Raw genomic sequence first — 16,383 nt, 5'->3', positions numbered from 1 at the left:
CACGGCATCCTACTTCTCCGCCTTACCCTCAGTGTAGTGTGTGTGTGTGTGTGTGTGTGTGTGCGTGTGTGCGTGTGTGCACATGTGCGCACATGTATGTGACAGAGTGGGCCGGGGAAGGTTCCGGGGCTGTGCTCTTGTTCTTCCTTATGTCCCCTCAGTGGACAGACACTGTCGCTCTGTCCCCTTGGGCATTCTCAGTGACAGCATTCAGGAAACCCCTCTGTTGAACAACTAATTCATTTCCAGTTCTTTGACTCTCATAATGTAAGCGATAAGCACGTCTGTGCCATAAATGTCTGTTTCTTTAGGAATGATTCCTGTAAACACCAACACTGGAACACGCTTTACCCACATTTTTAGGGGACTGGCTGCTGGCTCCTTTATGCTGTCTTCATTAGGGAGAAGCATTGCTTTGGAAAGGAGGGATCCAGGATTCTATAGATGAGACCTGAAATCATGAGGAGGACAAGCCAGCAGTGATGACGTCGGGGCCCTGGGAGTGACCATAGAACATTGGGGAGGCTGCCCACAGCACCCTCATAGGTCCTCTCCCAGATGTTCCCCTGGCCCGTGTCCTGGAACACACCTCACCCATGCCCTGTCTGGTGACACGCTCCAGCCACTCCAGCCCCCCGGGCTCAATCACCCAGACTCTCACTGGAGCAACCAGACCCTGCTCCAGGCCACTCCTCTCGGCTTGCTCCCTGTCCTTCCTGGCTGAACCCCATCCTCTCAGGGACGAACCTCCAAGGACAGTGCCGGTCAGTGGGTGACAGACAAGTGTTCATGCAGATGGAGTTTTAGTGGCAACAGCAAGAGCCACATGAACTGTGTGAGCAAGGGAGGCCTTTACAATGCACATCGGCTGCTCATGGAAGCTGCAGGATGGACAGAGCCTCAACCAGGGCCTTTGGCACTGGACAGAGCTCATCCACACCCTCAGGATCTTCTGGCTGTGACCCCCTGACCCTGCCAACTCCAACCTTGGTATCCCTCAAGTTAAGCTTGTGTGAGAGACGGGGTCGGGCTTCCTGCTGACACCCCTCCTCTCCCACAGAGTCGGGTAAGGGGGAGTCCCCTTGATCTGACACTCTAATAGAGGTCGTCGTCAGTAACTCCGGTCTTGCCCGCCAGAAGATGGAGCTAACCAGGCACACAAGATAGATCCTCAGAGAGAGGGCATTTGGGGCTCTCCCTGCAGGAAGAGAGAGAAACACCAGCGAGTGGGACTCCGTGAGAAAGGGGAGCTCTGAACACTAGGGGAGGGCGGCCGTGGGCTGTGCGCTGCCTTACTGGTCAGGGGCTCAGGCTTCGTGTTGGCTTGCAGGGAGTGCCCAGGCTTCATCCCACCAACAGGTCCATCAAAAACCAAATTGACCTCCATCAAACATTTTCAACCCCAGCCACGAAAAGGCTCTGGGGCCCTGGCAGTCAAGGAGTCCTAAGACGCTATGTACCAATGGTTCCACGGTGGGGGAAGAGTGGGACAGGCGTGATGGAACTGGGCGGCAGCTCATTTCCCTGCTTTGGGGAGAAAGAGCCCCATCACAAGGCACCTCAATATTTGTTCTAAAAACAGGTGGCAGCACAGCGGGCTCCAGCTTGCCAGTCTCCACACGGAGGACTGTCCATGTCCAGGACACTAGCTCTGGGGGATGTCCTGCCCCAGGGCTGGCCTGGGTCTGATGGGTGAGCACCAGTGTAGTGGGATCCCATACTGGCGGGCAGGAAGGCTTTCTGGAAGGACGACTGGGTCAGGGGAGTCTGGATTGGCAGGCTGAAGGGACACAGTAGGGCAGAGGCCCAGAGCCCATGATGGCAACGTGCTCCCAGGGGGCTATTCTGAGCAGGTCAAGCTGAGGATTACTGAGTATCTTTTGAGAGCATGAATCATGACAGTCAATCCCCCTCACAAGCCTATGAGGAAGGGTAAAATGCTGTCTCTGTTTGACTCCGAAGGAAACCAAGGCTTTAAGAACCTGCCCCTCTCCATGCTCCCCATTGAGTCATAGGCAGGATTTGAACGCAGGGCTTGCCAGGCTTGTGGGCCCGACCTCACAAGAAGGTTGCGTCCAGATGCTTCAGAAGGGACTTCTCAACTCTGAGGTTCCATGAGCCTTTGTACCCAGGGAGAAGCCTCCTCCTGCCCAGACACAGGCTGGCTGGGACTGGGAGAGTCCTCAGTGCCAAGGCACAGTGTCGTCAGACAACAGACCCAGGCTAAGCCCCAGTCAGAGGTGGCACCACTGCCCCTTGAATTCAGGGAGGTCTCCAGGCCAGGGGTTGGATGTGGAATTTTGTTTCCAGCGAAACAGACTGCCCGACAACAGGGACGTTTTTTCCCAGCTGAAAACATCTCCCTGTTGAGAGAACATTCCTGGAGAGGTGACTGGCTGTAAACACTTCCCTCAGTCAGTCTGAGTCAGGGCTGACTTTTTTTTTTTTTTAAGATTGTATTTATTTATTTATTTGACAGACAGAGATCACAGGTAGGCAGAGAGGCAGGCAGAGAGAGAGAGAGGGGAGGAAGCAGGCTCCCTGCAGAGGGGAGAGGCTGATGTAGGGCTCGATCCCAGGACACTGGGATCATGACCTGAGCTGAAGGCAGAGGCTTTAACCCACTGAGCCAACCAGGCGCCCCACGTCACGGCTGACTTTTAAGAGAATGGATTCTGCCACGGGGTAGGGCAGCAAAGACCACAGGCTGAGGGCTACGGAGTAGATGCCGGACAGCTGGGGAGTCCCCGGGCTGCCTAGTTTGAAGATGTCACTCACGTAGCTGCTGGCATCTCTCCTTGCTGATAAGTGCTTTTCCGTGTTTTGAAGATTCTCTCTGTGCGTGTGATGTTCTGTCATCGGGCTCCACTATGTCCATATGTGGACCGATCTGTATCTATACTGCTTAAGACCTTGTGTGTCCCTTCAGTCTAAATGCTCACCTTTGCTTTCTCTTTGCTTTGCTTTTCATCATTGTAACTATATCTTACATTCAAAAGAGTGCTTAGACCGTATGAGTAAGGAAACCACTTCCTGTGTATCCACCACCAAATTAAGAGCCAAACCTTCTCCGGTATCTTAGAAGCCCTTGTGTCTTTTCTCTGATCACACCCCTTTCCTCCCTACGAGAGGTGCACATCGCGTGAATTTTAAGTCGTAATTCCCTTCTTTTGCTCAAAGGGTAAAAGGTTCTACCACAGTTTTATGTGTTTCTACACATTTTTAAATTTTATGTATTATTCTACTTGGTATTATTGGAATCCTATATTCTCTATTCTTCTATGACTTGCTTTTTTCGTTCACCATTTAGCTTTTGAGCTACCTCCTTATTAATGCATGCAGTTCTAGTGCATTTATTTTAAGCAAGTATCTGGACTTCCATTATATAAACCCCCCAGCAAATAAATGCTTGTAGAGTGATTGGACAAGTGAATAAACTTACCTTCACACATTGCCGCACTTTGACAACCGAATTTTGCTCTCTTGTGTGATCTTTTCCCAACCGTGGCCTCCAGCACAACTCCTCCGTCTTGCCCAGCCCCGTTCCTCAACTGGCATCTGACCCAGCTTCTCTCCACTATAATAAATCCCTGAGCTTTATTTCATTTTAAATCAAAGTTACACTTCTTTCGGCAATCTTTGTGATTAATCAATGAGCTAGTCAATTGCTTTTAAAAGAAGACTGTAAGGAGCATGTGACTAGATGCCTATCTAGCAAGATATGCCCAGCAGATGGACTCATCTACTAGAATACATCAAATATTAAGGAGCCCACTGCTTCCTAAGGACACCCACTCCACTGGTAGCTTTCACCTTGAAAGCTCTTCCTTCTATTGAGCTGAAACTCCCTCCCAGCACACGCACCTTGGATGGTTATTCTGCATCCTAAGGACACAGTCAAGGAACCTATCCCCACTTCAACTCATCTACTCAAATGCCTGTGAAGTATAAGGAGCCCCTTTTGTCCCACTTCCCTCTGTACACACTCAACCCAACTCAAGATTTTCCCTTTTCTGCGTTCACAATTTTTTCTTCCTTTTTCATCATTTCTTATTTAATATGATTTCTAAGTTCTCTCAGTCGGCTGATCACTGTCCTCTGAACTCCCTCCTATCTATCAATATGACATATGATATGATCTTAGGAAATGATTCCCCTGTCCCCTGTTCCCAAGTCTCATGACTTGCAGCATTTATAGTCTGTATCAGTGCCTTGTGACACATGGTAGACTATTTTAGATGTAAACATACACAAGAAACAGTGGAACACCAAGTAATTCCTCTATAGCCACACCTTGGACATCCTGTGCAGTATATAGATCTGGGGAAGAAACAAGCATTAGAAAATCCTAAAAGTTCTATGCTGAACAGCCACGATGAAGTTCAGGCTCCCTGTTCTAGGTGAATTTGTGTAAAATTGATTACTTTATATGGTTATCTGTGTATCCATCTCATTGCCTCACCAGAACGGAAGGCTTGTAATAGACTGGGGCTAGCAGTTAATCAAACTTTAAATGTTTTTCTTTCTGCCATAGTCTCTTAGACCCTAGACATGAGGAATGTATTTGTTAACAGTGATAAAAATTATTCTAGTTTTTTCAGTACGAGGGTGAGCTGATCATGAAATCTATTGCCCCATTTATCACTGTGTATAATAGCAGATAACATTATTTACATTTGAACTGATTAAATTTGATTGTAATAAAATACAAAAACCCTAAATCACACCTCATTGTCAGAGTTAGCTGGGTGCGTTACTTTGATAATCGCTATCCTGAAAATGAAGGAAAGGTTTGGGACAAGGACCTGTGTGATCAGATAAAACCAGACACTTTGAAATTAAGTGGACATTTGAGACATTTGACAATGTCAAATGATCAACTGAAGAACTAGTTAATGTGAAGGCATGGGTCAATTTGTGCTCTGGTCAGAAACATAACCAGACAATCTTGAAAAAAAGAAAACACTGGAATATTAAGAGCTGTTACAAAGTATAGTAAGGAAGGCCTTTACTATTTATTTATTTATAAAGATTTTATATATTCAACTTAGAGAGAGAGTGCACAAATGGGGGAACAGCATGTAGAGGGAGAAGTAGGCTCCCCACTGAGCAAGGAGCCTGATGCAGAACTTGATCCCAGCACCCTAGGGTCATAACCTGAGCTGAAGGCAGAGACTTAACCAACTGAGCCACATAGACCTCCCAGTCTTTTTTTAATCAAATGATGCTAGATCATAGGGAAAAAGGGATCTTGAACCCCATTTCACACTATAATATAGAGCCACTTGTAAAAGGTAAAAACAAGAAAACTGCTGGAGGAAAACATCTTCATGATTTTGAAGAAGACAAAGATTTCTTAAACAGGGCACTAAAACAATAATTATAAAAGAAAAAGATGAGTTGTACTACATGACAATAATGAATTCCATCCATCAAAAGACACTGTTAACAGAGTAAGAAGTAAATCTATGTACTGGAAGAAGATATTTGCCATACAGGCTCAACAAAGAACTTACATCTGAACAGAAAAACTACTCCTTCAAAGTGATGAGAAAAAGAGAGAATATTCAATAGAAAATATGAAAAAAAAAAAGGCTTGAACAGAAATTTGATGAAAGAATATATCCAAATACAGTAACATATGAAAAGTGTTCACTTTTGGGTGGCTCAGTCAGTTAAGCGTCTGATTTCAGTTCAGGTCATGATCCCAGGGTCCTAGGATGGAGCCCCACTTTCTGCTCAGCAGGAAGCCTACTTCTCCCTCACCCTCTGCCTGCTGCTCCTCCTCCTTGTACACTCACATGCTCGCGCACTCTCTCTCTCTGTCAAATAAATAAATAAATAAATAAAAATCTTTAAAAAAAAAAAAAAAGGAAGGAAGGAAGAAAAGTGCTCAACTTCAATTGTCACCAGGAAAACACCAACTAAAATGATAATGTGATGTCATTTTACACCTGCTGAAGTAGCTCAAAGGAAAACACTAAATATTGCCAGGATTCAGAACAACTACAACTCCCACATACTTCTGGTCGGGGTATAAATTTGCAAGACCATTTTTGAAAACTGAACACAAACCCAATCAAACCCAAACATATGTTTACTCTATAATCTACTACTACTACTCCTCTACAATTCTATTCATAGGTAGAGATACAACGAAAATGCATACTTATTACATTCACTGCACTCTCAAGCAAAATCCCACAAGATTATTTTGTGGCTATCACGAGCTGATTCTAAAGTTTATATGAAGAGGCAAAAGACCTAGAATAGGCAACACAATGTTTTTTGGGTTATTTTTTTAAAGATTTTATTTATTTATTTGACAGAGAGAGATAACAAGTAGGCAGAGAGGCAGGCAGAGAGAGAGAGAGGAGGAAGTAGGCTCCTTGCTGAGCAGAGAGCCCAATGCGGGACTCGATCCCAGGACCCTGAGATCATGACCTGAGCCAAAGGCAGTGGCTTAATCCACTGAGCCAACCAGGTGCCCCGCAACACAATGTTTAATGAGAACAACAAGTTCGGAGGACTGACATTACCACCTTCAAGAGTTACCATAAGTCACTAGTAACTGTAGTTAGTAATCAAAACCATGTGGGATTAGACAAATAGAAAAATGGTAAAGAATGGAGAGGCCAGAAACAGACTCACACAAATCAAGTCAACTCTTCTTTGAAAAAGTAGCAAAGGCAATTCAGCATAGAAATGACAGTCTTTCCAACAAATGGTGCCGGGGTGGTGGAGGGGAGAAGGAATCTAAACACAGACCTTAAACCCTTTACAAAAGTTAACTCAAAATGGATCATACACCTAAATGTAAAATGCAAAATTATAAAACTCCTAGAAAATAACATAGGAGAGATTCTAGATGACCTTGGGCTTGGCAACGACTTTTCATTCATTTTAGATACAATACCAAAGGCATAATCTGTGAAAACAATTCATAAGTTGAATCCTTCATTAAAATTAAAAATTTCTGCTCTGTCAAAGACACTGTCAAGAGAATGAGAAAATAAGTCACAAACTTAGGGAAAGTTAGAGAAAATAATCACAAAATACATATCAGATCCCTACTGATATCCAAAATATACAAAGAACTCTTGAAACTCAACAACAGGAAAACAAAAACCCCAATTTTAAAATGGGCAAAAGATCTGAACAGACACTTTACCAAAGATATAATAACATAATATTATATAACATAACATATTTCTATATCATTATATATTATATTATTATATAGTTATAATATACATTATAATATTATGAGATAATATCATAATATTATAGATAATATTAAAATATATATTATAATTATAATATATAATTAGTAATTATGCAATATATGACAACTATTATATAACATAATAATAAAATCATCAGTCAGTAAGGAGATACAAATGAGAAAAAGTGTAATGTCCCTGCACACTATCCAGAATGGCTAAAATTGAAATCACTGACACCACCAAATGCTGACGAGGATGTGGAACAACCAGAACTCTCAGTCATTGCAAAATGGTGGGAATGCAAAAATGGTATGGCCACGTGGAAGACAGTTTGGAGACTTCTCATAAAGCTAAACATACTGTACTGTATGTTCAATTGCTCCCCTTGGTATCACTCAAAGGAGTTGAAGACTTCTGTCCATACAAAAGCCTGCACGCAGATGTTTATAGCAGATTTATCCACAATTGCTGAAACTTGGAAGCCATCAAGATGTCCTTCCACGAGCAAATGAGGAAACAAACTGTGGTACATCCCCACGGTGGAATATTATTTAGCAGTGGAAAGAAAAGAGCTATTAAGCCATGAAAAGACACAAGGGAACCTGAAATACATATTACCAAGTGAGAGAAGCCAGTGTAAAAGGCTACGTGCTGTTTGATTCCAGCTATATGATATTTTGGGAAAGGGAAAACTATAGAGACTGTAGACATGTTGGCAGTTGCCAGGAGTTAGGAGGGAGAGAGGCATGAACAGGGAGAGCACAGGGGATTTTTTAAGGCAGTGAAACTACACCGTATGATCCTACAATGGGGGATACATGTCGTTACACATTTGTTAAAACCCAGAGAATGTATGGCACCAAGAGTGAACCCTAATGTCAACTAAGGATTGGTTGATAATGACCATATGTAATGTAGGTTCATTAATTGTACCAAATGTATCCTTCTGTGCAATATGTTGATAGTCAGGGGGAGGGGGCTATGTGTGTTGGGACCCAGGGAATATATGAGATTCTCTACACTTTCTGCTCAAGTTTGCTGTAAATTAAGTAACTGTTATAAAAAATGAAGTCAGTCAGAAAATTGTTTAAGTAGATGAACCTGTAAAATTTCATTTGTTTAAATCATCATAGGACAGCATCCTTACTCCAGGATTGGCCTGGAGAATCATCCTAAATTAGTGCTATCCTCATGCAAACCTCCAAAAAGACCCTATAAAATGCAACTTGATGTGAGTGAAAAATGGGAAAAGACAGAACCTCCTGCCTTGCCTGTATTTAAGATGAACAATGAAAGATAAAAAACGACAATCTGGAATGCTAAAAAGGGAAATCATTTTGTTAAGGAAAACCTGGGGCGAAGTAGATGATTCGACAGCAAGAACTGTTGCTATGTGATCTTGCCTTTCGGTTCTCATTCATTTCAAAATTTCTTACCCTTTTGTCTTTTTTTCCCTCTCTTTGCAAGATGTTTACAAGCGCTCCAATGGCAACAGAGAGTTCCTTAAATAATCCAAGTGGAATGCACATGTGCCACCTTGAGACTGAACCCATTGTCTTGGGTACCTGTCTGCTCTGCCTCTGGAAAGACAAACACCACTGGGGGAGGAGGCCCAGGCTGAGTAAGCTGCAAAGAGGAACACCCCGAAGCTATCAAAGGGTGAAATGCAGAGAGGGGGCCTACCATGGGCCACCCAAAGCATAGATTTGAGGTTTTTGGGGTTTTGTGTGCATTTTGATTTGTTTTTAGATTTGGGTTGTGAGTCTATGACTCACTTCTGCATTTCCTGAAGCGAGCCCTCTCAGAAAATGGTAAGTACTGCCTGGTAAGAAGTAGCCACATGTTGCACATGCTCAGGGGCCTCAGAAGACTTGGTAAACATTGTTAACTGTGAGGTAAGAAGAGCATGCTTTCTGATGGGGGTTACTTTTTTTTTTAAGATTTTATTTATTTATTTGAGAAAGACAGAGACATGTGTACGAGCAGGGAGGAGGAACAGAGGGAGAGAGAGAAGCAGACTCTGCACTGAGCAGGGAGCCTGATGTGGGATTTCACCGTAGGCTCTGAGATCATGACCTGACTCTTATCCCACTGAATGCCCCAGGCTCCCCTGGAGATACTATTTAGCCACGAAAAAATATATCCCTATAGTCAGCCTGCCAAGTATGGATACTTTTAATATGTCTTTAAAAGCTGGGGCACCTGGGTGGATAACTGGTAAAGCCTCTGCCTTCAGCTCAGGTCATGATCCCCGGGTCCTGGGATCCAGCCCCACATCAGGCTCTCTCCCTGCTCGGGAGGGAGCCCGCTTCCCTTCCTCTCTCTGCCGGCCTCTCTGCCTACTTGTGATCTCTGTCTGTCAAATAAATAAAGTCTTTTTTATAAAAAGTTATTTATGATTTAGAGCTAATTATAACACAAGATTTGTCCACATAACCAATTTCCTCTGCTCTCCTGTGATTTCCAAATCTTGGGCTGTGGCTGTGACCACCAATCTTCTGAGAGGCTCTGGCCCTACCCTGTTAACTAACTTAATATTTAAGCAGGTTCTAAAGAAAGTGCTTTCTTCACACACAGAGAGAAAATAAATGTTTGATTTTATTTACCTGGGCTCTGGCTCCTGTGTCAGGTCAGCCAAGGGGCCTAGGGCAAAGAAGTAGGCTTCCCATTTATAGGACAATTCTGTTTGCATCATGGGCCAACCACCTAAGTATGCCCCCACGGGCCATGTGGCTGGTATTTCAGAGGTCCTGCTGGCTCCAACATTGACAGGCTGTTAGTGGATAGTTACAGAGGGCTATAGCCCCATTAACAGGCTGAAAGAAAGATGTAATGCCCGTGTCATGGGTTTACTCAGACCCAGTGTCTCAGTGACCTCCACACACTCTTTCTGTGTCATAGCCCCACCTGCTTCTCTGCCCTCCGCTTCTGGGTGATCAGTTAAAGCAATTAACAGAGCATCTGACGCACCCAGAAGGTCACGGTGAGTGTGGTCAGATGGAAAACCCATCAGCTGTGCCAGTAAGCTCCCACCCTTTGCTGGGGGACCTGTGATTCATCATCTTGCAGGGAAGGTGCCCAGCCTAGGAGTTCACAGGATCACTCCTTGGAAGCTTGTGTTTCCCACTGAGCCAAAAACAGGTAGTTGTATCCTGCTACCCCTGGGCTCTCGAGCCCCACCTGGCATACAAGCAAGGTTTTCCCTTCATTAGAAGAGGAGGCCTGTGCATCACCAACACATTAATGCTACTACACAAGTCCTTGCTTGGCGGGTCCCACTTCTCCCCTTGGCATGAGTGGTGTACAAACAGGGATGGCAGGGGGCCAGCCAGGGAGTCTTTATTTGAAGATATATGGAGCAGGCAGTATTCCTTCTCCGTCCTTTTCATAGTAGAGCAGTCCTCCCCACCCCCTCAGGGATTCCTTCTAGAATCCCTCTGGGCTGAGAATGACCCAGCAGTGTCCTCCCAAGCAGACTCACTGAAAAGCTGCAGGGCTTCCTTAAAAGGACAAACCCTAAGCTCCCCCAGAATGGTGGTGCCTTCCTTAAGCAGACACAGTGAGTTGCTGTCCGATACCCATCCTCTCCTTCTTCCTTAGTGACAGAACTCCAATATCACGAGGGCTGTCAATGCTCCCAGAGTGGAGACTACCTTTCCCAGCTTTCTGTGCAGCTGCATGACCCTGTGACTAATGAGCTATAAGTGCATGTTTTGGGATGGACTTTGAGAAAGATGAATTGATGAAAGCTAGGCCATCTGGGATGCTCCTTCCCACTGCCTGCAACTTAGATGGCTGGTGCTTTGGTAGCCATCCTGGACCACGAGGTTGAAGGCTACACACCCATGAAAAGCTGAGTGGGCAGGACAGAAGTTCCCACTACACTTTTATCCTCCCCACCAAACACACATACACAGTTTCTCCTATAATCAACATCTCACATTCATGTAGTACATTTGTTACAATAGGTGAGCCAATATTGAGGCATTATTATTAACTGAGGTCCATCATGAGGTCCACATTAGGGGGTCGCTATGTTGTACATGCTATAGGTTTTGACAGTGATAGGAACAGGTATCCCCCAGTATAGTAAGAGACATAAGAGTTTCCCAGCCCTAAAACTGTCCTGTACTCCACCTGTTCATGCCTCCCTCCCTTCCCTGAAATTCCTGGCAACCATGGATCTTTCTACTGCCTCCAAAGTTTTGCCTTTTCCAGAATGCCATATGCTTGGAAGCACATCGCATGCAGCCTTTCCAGATTGGCCTCTTTCACTTAGCAGCATGCATGCAAGATTCTTCCATGTCTTTTTATGGCTTGAGAGCTTGTTTCTTTTGTATTGCTGAATAATATTTGACAGCCTGGACATTTTAATTTTAGAGCATCCTTAATTTTATGCATTCACCACTGAAGGATATCTGGGCTGTACCTGCCTCTCTAGACTGCTGGCTTGCCCTGCAGATTTTGGGCTGGCCCCTCGCTCCGGAGGGTTTACCTCTCCTTCAGACTGAGGAGGGGTGGAGGTGAGCATCTGCTGGCATCTTTATAGTCCAACAGCAGCAGGTGCTGGGAGATGAGGCAGGAAGGAGAGCTCACGCGCACAGACACACATACGCACACTTGTGGCTTCTAGTTCTGTGGGGTGCTGCTGGCCTCAGTGTCTGCGGCTGCTTGCGTTGCCTTTCCACATGATTTCCCATACCGCAGGCTCAATACTTGTTCTCCCGCAGTCCATGGCCTTCACTGTGATGAGAGAGTACTTAGCAAGGAAAGGACATTGTCACTGATTACAATCCATTTTTCTTTTCTCTAGATTTGGAGCACATTTTATATAATATTTTATCTTACATATTACTGCTATTTTCCCAATCATGATTAGCGTCATTGTAATTCTTCCTTTGTGAAAATCAGCAGCCTGGCGGGGACACTATGCTTCACAAATAGGACTAAGACAGTCAGTATTCCTCTCTAGATAAAAGACAATGGTATAATCAAATCCCACCTCATTTAAAAAAATAAAACTTCTGCTATTCACCTCTCCCCCAAGAGATAAATGCTTGTAACAGCTTTAAAAATATATATTTTTTATTTATTTATTGGTCAGAGAGGGCACAGCAGGGGAAACAGCAGACAAAGGGAGAAGCAGGCTCCACACTGAGCAAGGACCCTGATGCAGGACTCCATCCCAGGGATCATGACCTGAGCCCAAAGCAGATGCTTAATGGATTGAGCAGCAGGTGTCCCTGTAACAGTTTTATATTGGAGGGTCTTCTGAGAAGTCCACCATCAATAAGATAGCAACTCAGAACTAGAAAAAAATGTTATCGCCAGTGTGGAGTGTGATCACTTAGGCCCAGGAGGGTGAATTCTGCATGACCTCAGGGGGACAGCTGAGTGTCCCCAGTTCTCCGTCTGTCATGTGTAAGCCAAGACCAGCTCCCTCCTACTCCTTTCATGAGAAGTTGGGCATTTTAAGAGATGTGCTTATCCTTAGGTCCATAATAAGTTTTCAAACTTCTCCGAGAAGATTTATCCAAATCAACCTCACAAAGAAACACTTTTCCAACTATCCTTCAGAAGTTTTCTGATTTGAAGCCAGAATGATCACTTCTGTTTTATTCACCATGGTTTTGCTATTTTAAGGTCTTTTGCCATAAATAGCAATAAATATCCGATAGAAATTCCTATTACTTCAGTATTTTAAAGGAAAGCCACAGAAACCAGGATGTTTTCTCATTGAAAGATTTTTTAATTCAATTAAATCGAGTCACTAAAAAAGAAGAGGGAAAACTCTTTTAATAAAAAAATCAGTTTACCTGGGTGGCTCGGTGGGTTAAAGCCTCTGCTTCAGCTCAGGTCATGATCCCAGGGTCCTGGGTTAGAGCTTCATGTCAGGATCTCTGCTTAGCAGGGAGCCTGCTTCCTCCTCTCTCTCTCTTTCTCTCTCTCTCTCTCTCTGCCTGCCTCTCTGCCAACTTGTGAACTCTGTCTGCCAAATAAATAAATAAAATCTTTAAAAAAAATCAGCTTAGAGTTGATATTAAAGGTTAATATCAAATACAAAGTAACATCTGACTAGCAGAGGTTCCTCACTCAAGAAACTTCCAAAAACACAAACAGACCCAGGGACCAAGATGTAGCAATAGCTCCAGGTGCTGAACAAGTCAATCATTTCACGCCAGAAGAATCACTCGGGTTCCATTCTCAGCCAAATGATTTCTTTTCAAAACACCTCTTTAAATACACCTTCAGAAACGGGGTGCCTGTGTAGCTCAGTCGGTTAAGTGACTGACTTTTGGTTTCAGCTGAGGTCATGATCTCAGGGTCGTGGGAGTCTGCTTCCCTTTCCCTTCTCCCTCTGCCCCGCCCCCTGCTTGCACACAGACACTCTTTCTCAAATAAATAAATAAATCCTAAAAAAAGAAAAAAAGCACCTTTAGAAAGAATGGCATTTTCTAAGTTCATGGTTCATTTTAAGCAGCCACTCAGAAGGGTAGACAAGGTTGTACCAGAATTGGTATAAGAATTGTACATCTTGGGATGCCTGGGTGGCTCAGTGGATTAAGCCTCTGACTTCAAATCAGGTCATGATCTCAGGGTCCTGGGATCAAGCCCTGCATTGGGGCTCTCTCCTCAGTGAGGACCTCTTCCTCTGCCTGCCTCTCTGCCTACTTGAGATCTCTCTCTCTCTGTCAAATAAATAAATAAAAGCTTAAAAAAAAAAAGGACTGTAAGTCTTTTTAAATTTAATTTAACTAATTTATTTATTTGACACATAGAGAGAGAGATCACAAGTAGGCAGAGAGGTGGGGTGGCAGGGGGAGCAGGCTCGATACCAGGACCCTAAGACCATGACCTGAGCTGAAGGCAGAGGCTTAACCCACTGAGCCACCCAGGCACCCCAAAAATTCCAAGTCTTGTGACACAGGGCTACGGTCAGTTCTCTGTCTTTGATCATGTTTGTTACATGATCATGTGCATCTTTTACGTCTTCTATGTTGTGATGTCAAATTTTATGTGTCAGCTTGGCTGGGCTATGGTACCAAGTTGCTTGCTCAAACACTAGTCTAGACATTGCTGTGGGGCACCTGGGTGGCTCATTTAGTTGAGCATCTGCCATTGGCTCCAGCCATGATCCCAGGGTCCTGAGATTGAGCCCACATTGGGTTCCTTGCCCAGCAGGGAACCTGCTTCTGTCCCCTCTCCCTCTGTTGCTCCCCCCCCCATTTATGGGCTCTCTCTGTCAAATAAATAAATAGCCTTTAAAAAAAAAGTTATTGTTTTTGTTTTGTTTTTTGAATAATCTGTGTGAATGCAAATGAAAGTGTATTTTTAGGTGTGTTTAGTATTTAAATCAGTAGACTTTGAGTAGAATAGATTATCCTCCAGCATGTGGGTGGGCCTCATCTAGTCAGTTAAGGTCTTAAGAGCAAAACTGAGGATCCCCAAAGGAAAAAACTGTCCTCAAGACTCCAATGTGGAAACTCTCTGTGAGTTTCCAGTCTTCTGACTCGGGGCTAAAACCAACTCTTACCTGACTATCTAGACTGCTGGCTTGCCTTACAGATTTTGGACTTGGACTTGAAGATCCCCACAATCACATGAGCCAATTCCTTAAATAAGTCTCATTCTCTCTCTCTCTTTCACAGATACACACACAGACACACATTATATATATCTTTATGTGCATACATACAATATCTATAATGTATGTGTGTATATATATATATATATATATATATATAATATTATGTGTATTTATATCTTCTGTTGGTTGTGTTAGAGAATTCTGACTGAATCATGTTTTATGTCATACTTGGAAAGACCTTTCTTATTCTGAAATTATTAAAACAATTTTCTGTCTATTGAACTCTACCTCTGAAACTAATAATATGCTATATGTTAATTGAATTTAAATAAAATTAAATTAAAAAACAAAACTAAAAAAATAATTTTCTGTCATTTCTTTTAAACCCTTTAATAGTTTTTTTTTAATGTTTAATGTTTTACCCATTTGTTGTTTATTTTGGTGTCAGGTATGACTAACGATGGAACTTTATTTTATTCCCAGATAAGGAAACGCCATTTTGATACGTAAATGTGGCATAGATATAAAGTAACAAGACTGATTTCATCATGCATTTTGTAAGCTGGCTCAGAGAGCAACTATAAAAGAAGAGTTTTAAAACATTTTAGAGAATTCAAGAATCTTTGGGAAAGATGTATTATTTTTTGAAAACTACTCTTGAAGGACAGAACTCTCAGATGTAGGAATCTTGAAGGGTTTACTTTAAAAAAGCCAATAACTCAAGAGTAATGCCTCCTACCTCAAACTTTATTACCAAAATTAAAGTACTTGAGGGGCTCCTGCCAGAGGCATTGATTTGGGGCTGAGGAAGGTATTTTGCCCACAAGCCTTAATATCAGTTTTCCTTGTTTCTTTGGTTTTGCTCAGGAACAGTGACACCCTGACTCAAAGCACCAGGGAACTCACACACAATATCTCATTCTGCCCTTTATTGAATCCTAACATGCACTGTGAAATGCCCTTTAGCAAAAGATAATTTGTAATCCAATGGGAAGATTATTTATTGGGTCAAAGTCCTCAGGGTGCTGATTCAAGGGGTATGACTATTCCTTGGGTGAATTTAATTTGTTCAAAAAGTGGTTTGAACATTGTAAACACTTGAACACTTGGGAACTCCTCTCCCACCAAGGTAAAAAAGGAGAACACAATTCTAAAACTATACAAAATGATACTACTCACAGGGTTTACAATAAGATCTTTGGTTTGAATTGAAAGTCCAAAGTTAGTCCCAACAGGTACATTCTTCTCATTAAACTGTTTGACATTTTCAAATGAATCCACATTTCAGGAGGAAAAAAAAAAAAAAAACACTCAAATCAAGCATGGTCCGAATGCAATACACTGCAAATAACTGGAAACTAATACAAGCAGTTAAGGAACATACTCTTTTAAACCACCAAACCTACTCTAGGTTCAAATCCTACAAAACTTGCAATATTTTAAACAGTACATGAAGAAAGGTGCAAAAATCACAAAAACTAGAATTGGGGGCATTTTTATGGTAATGGGACTTGAACACAATCCAGTCAGGCAGGTGAACTGGTACATAAGTTAACAATTTTGTTGATT

The sequence above is a fragment of the Mustela putorius genome, unplaced genomic scaffold (genome assembly GCF_011764305.1).
Source record: "Mustela putorius furo isolate JIRA1106 unplaced genomic scaffold, ASM1176430v1.1 tig00003942_pilon_pilon_pilon, whole genome shotgun sequence".
Taxonomy (NCBI): domain Eukaryota; kingdom Metazoa; phylum Chordata; class Mammalia; order Carnivora; family Mustelidae; genus Mustela; species Mustela putorius.
The sequence above is the reverse complement of the archived record's forward strand: the minus strand, read 5'-3'. Positions refer to the sequence as shown.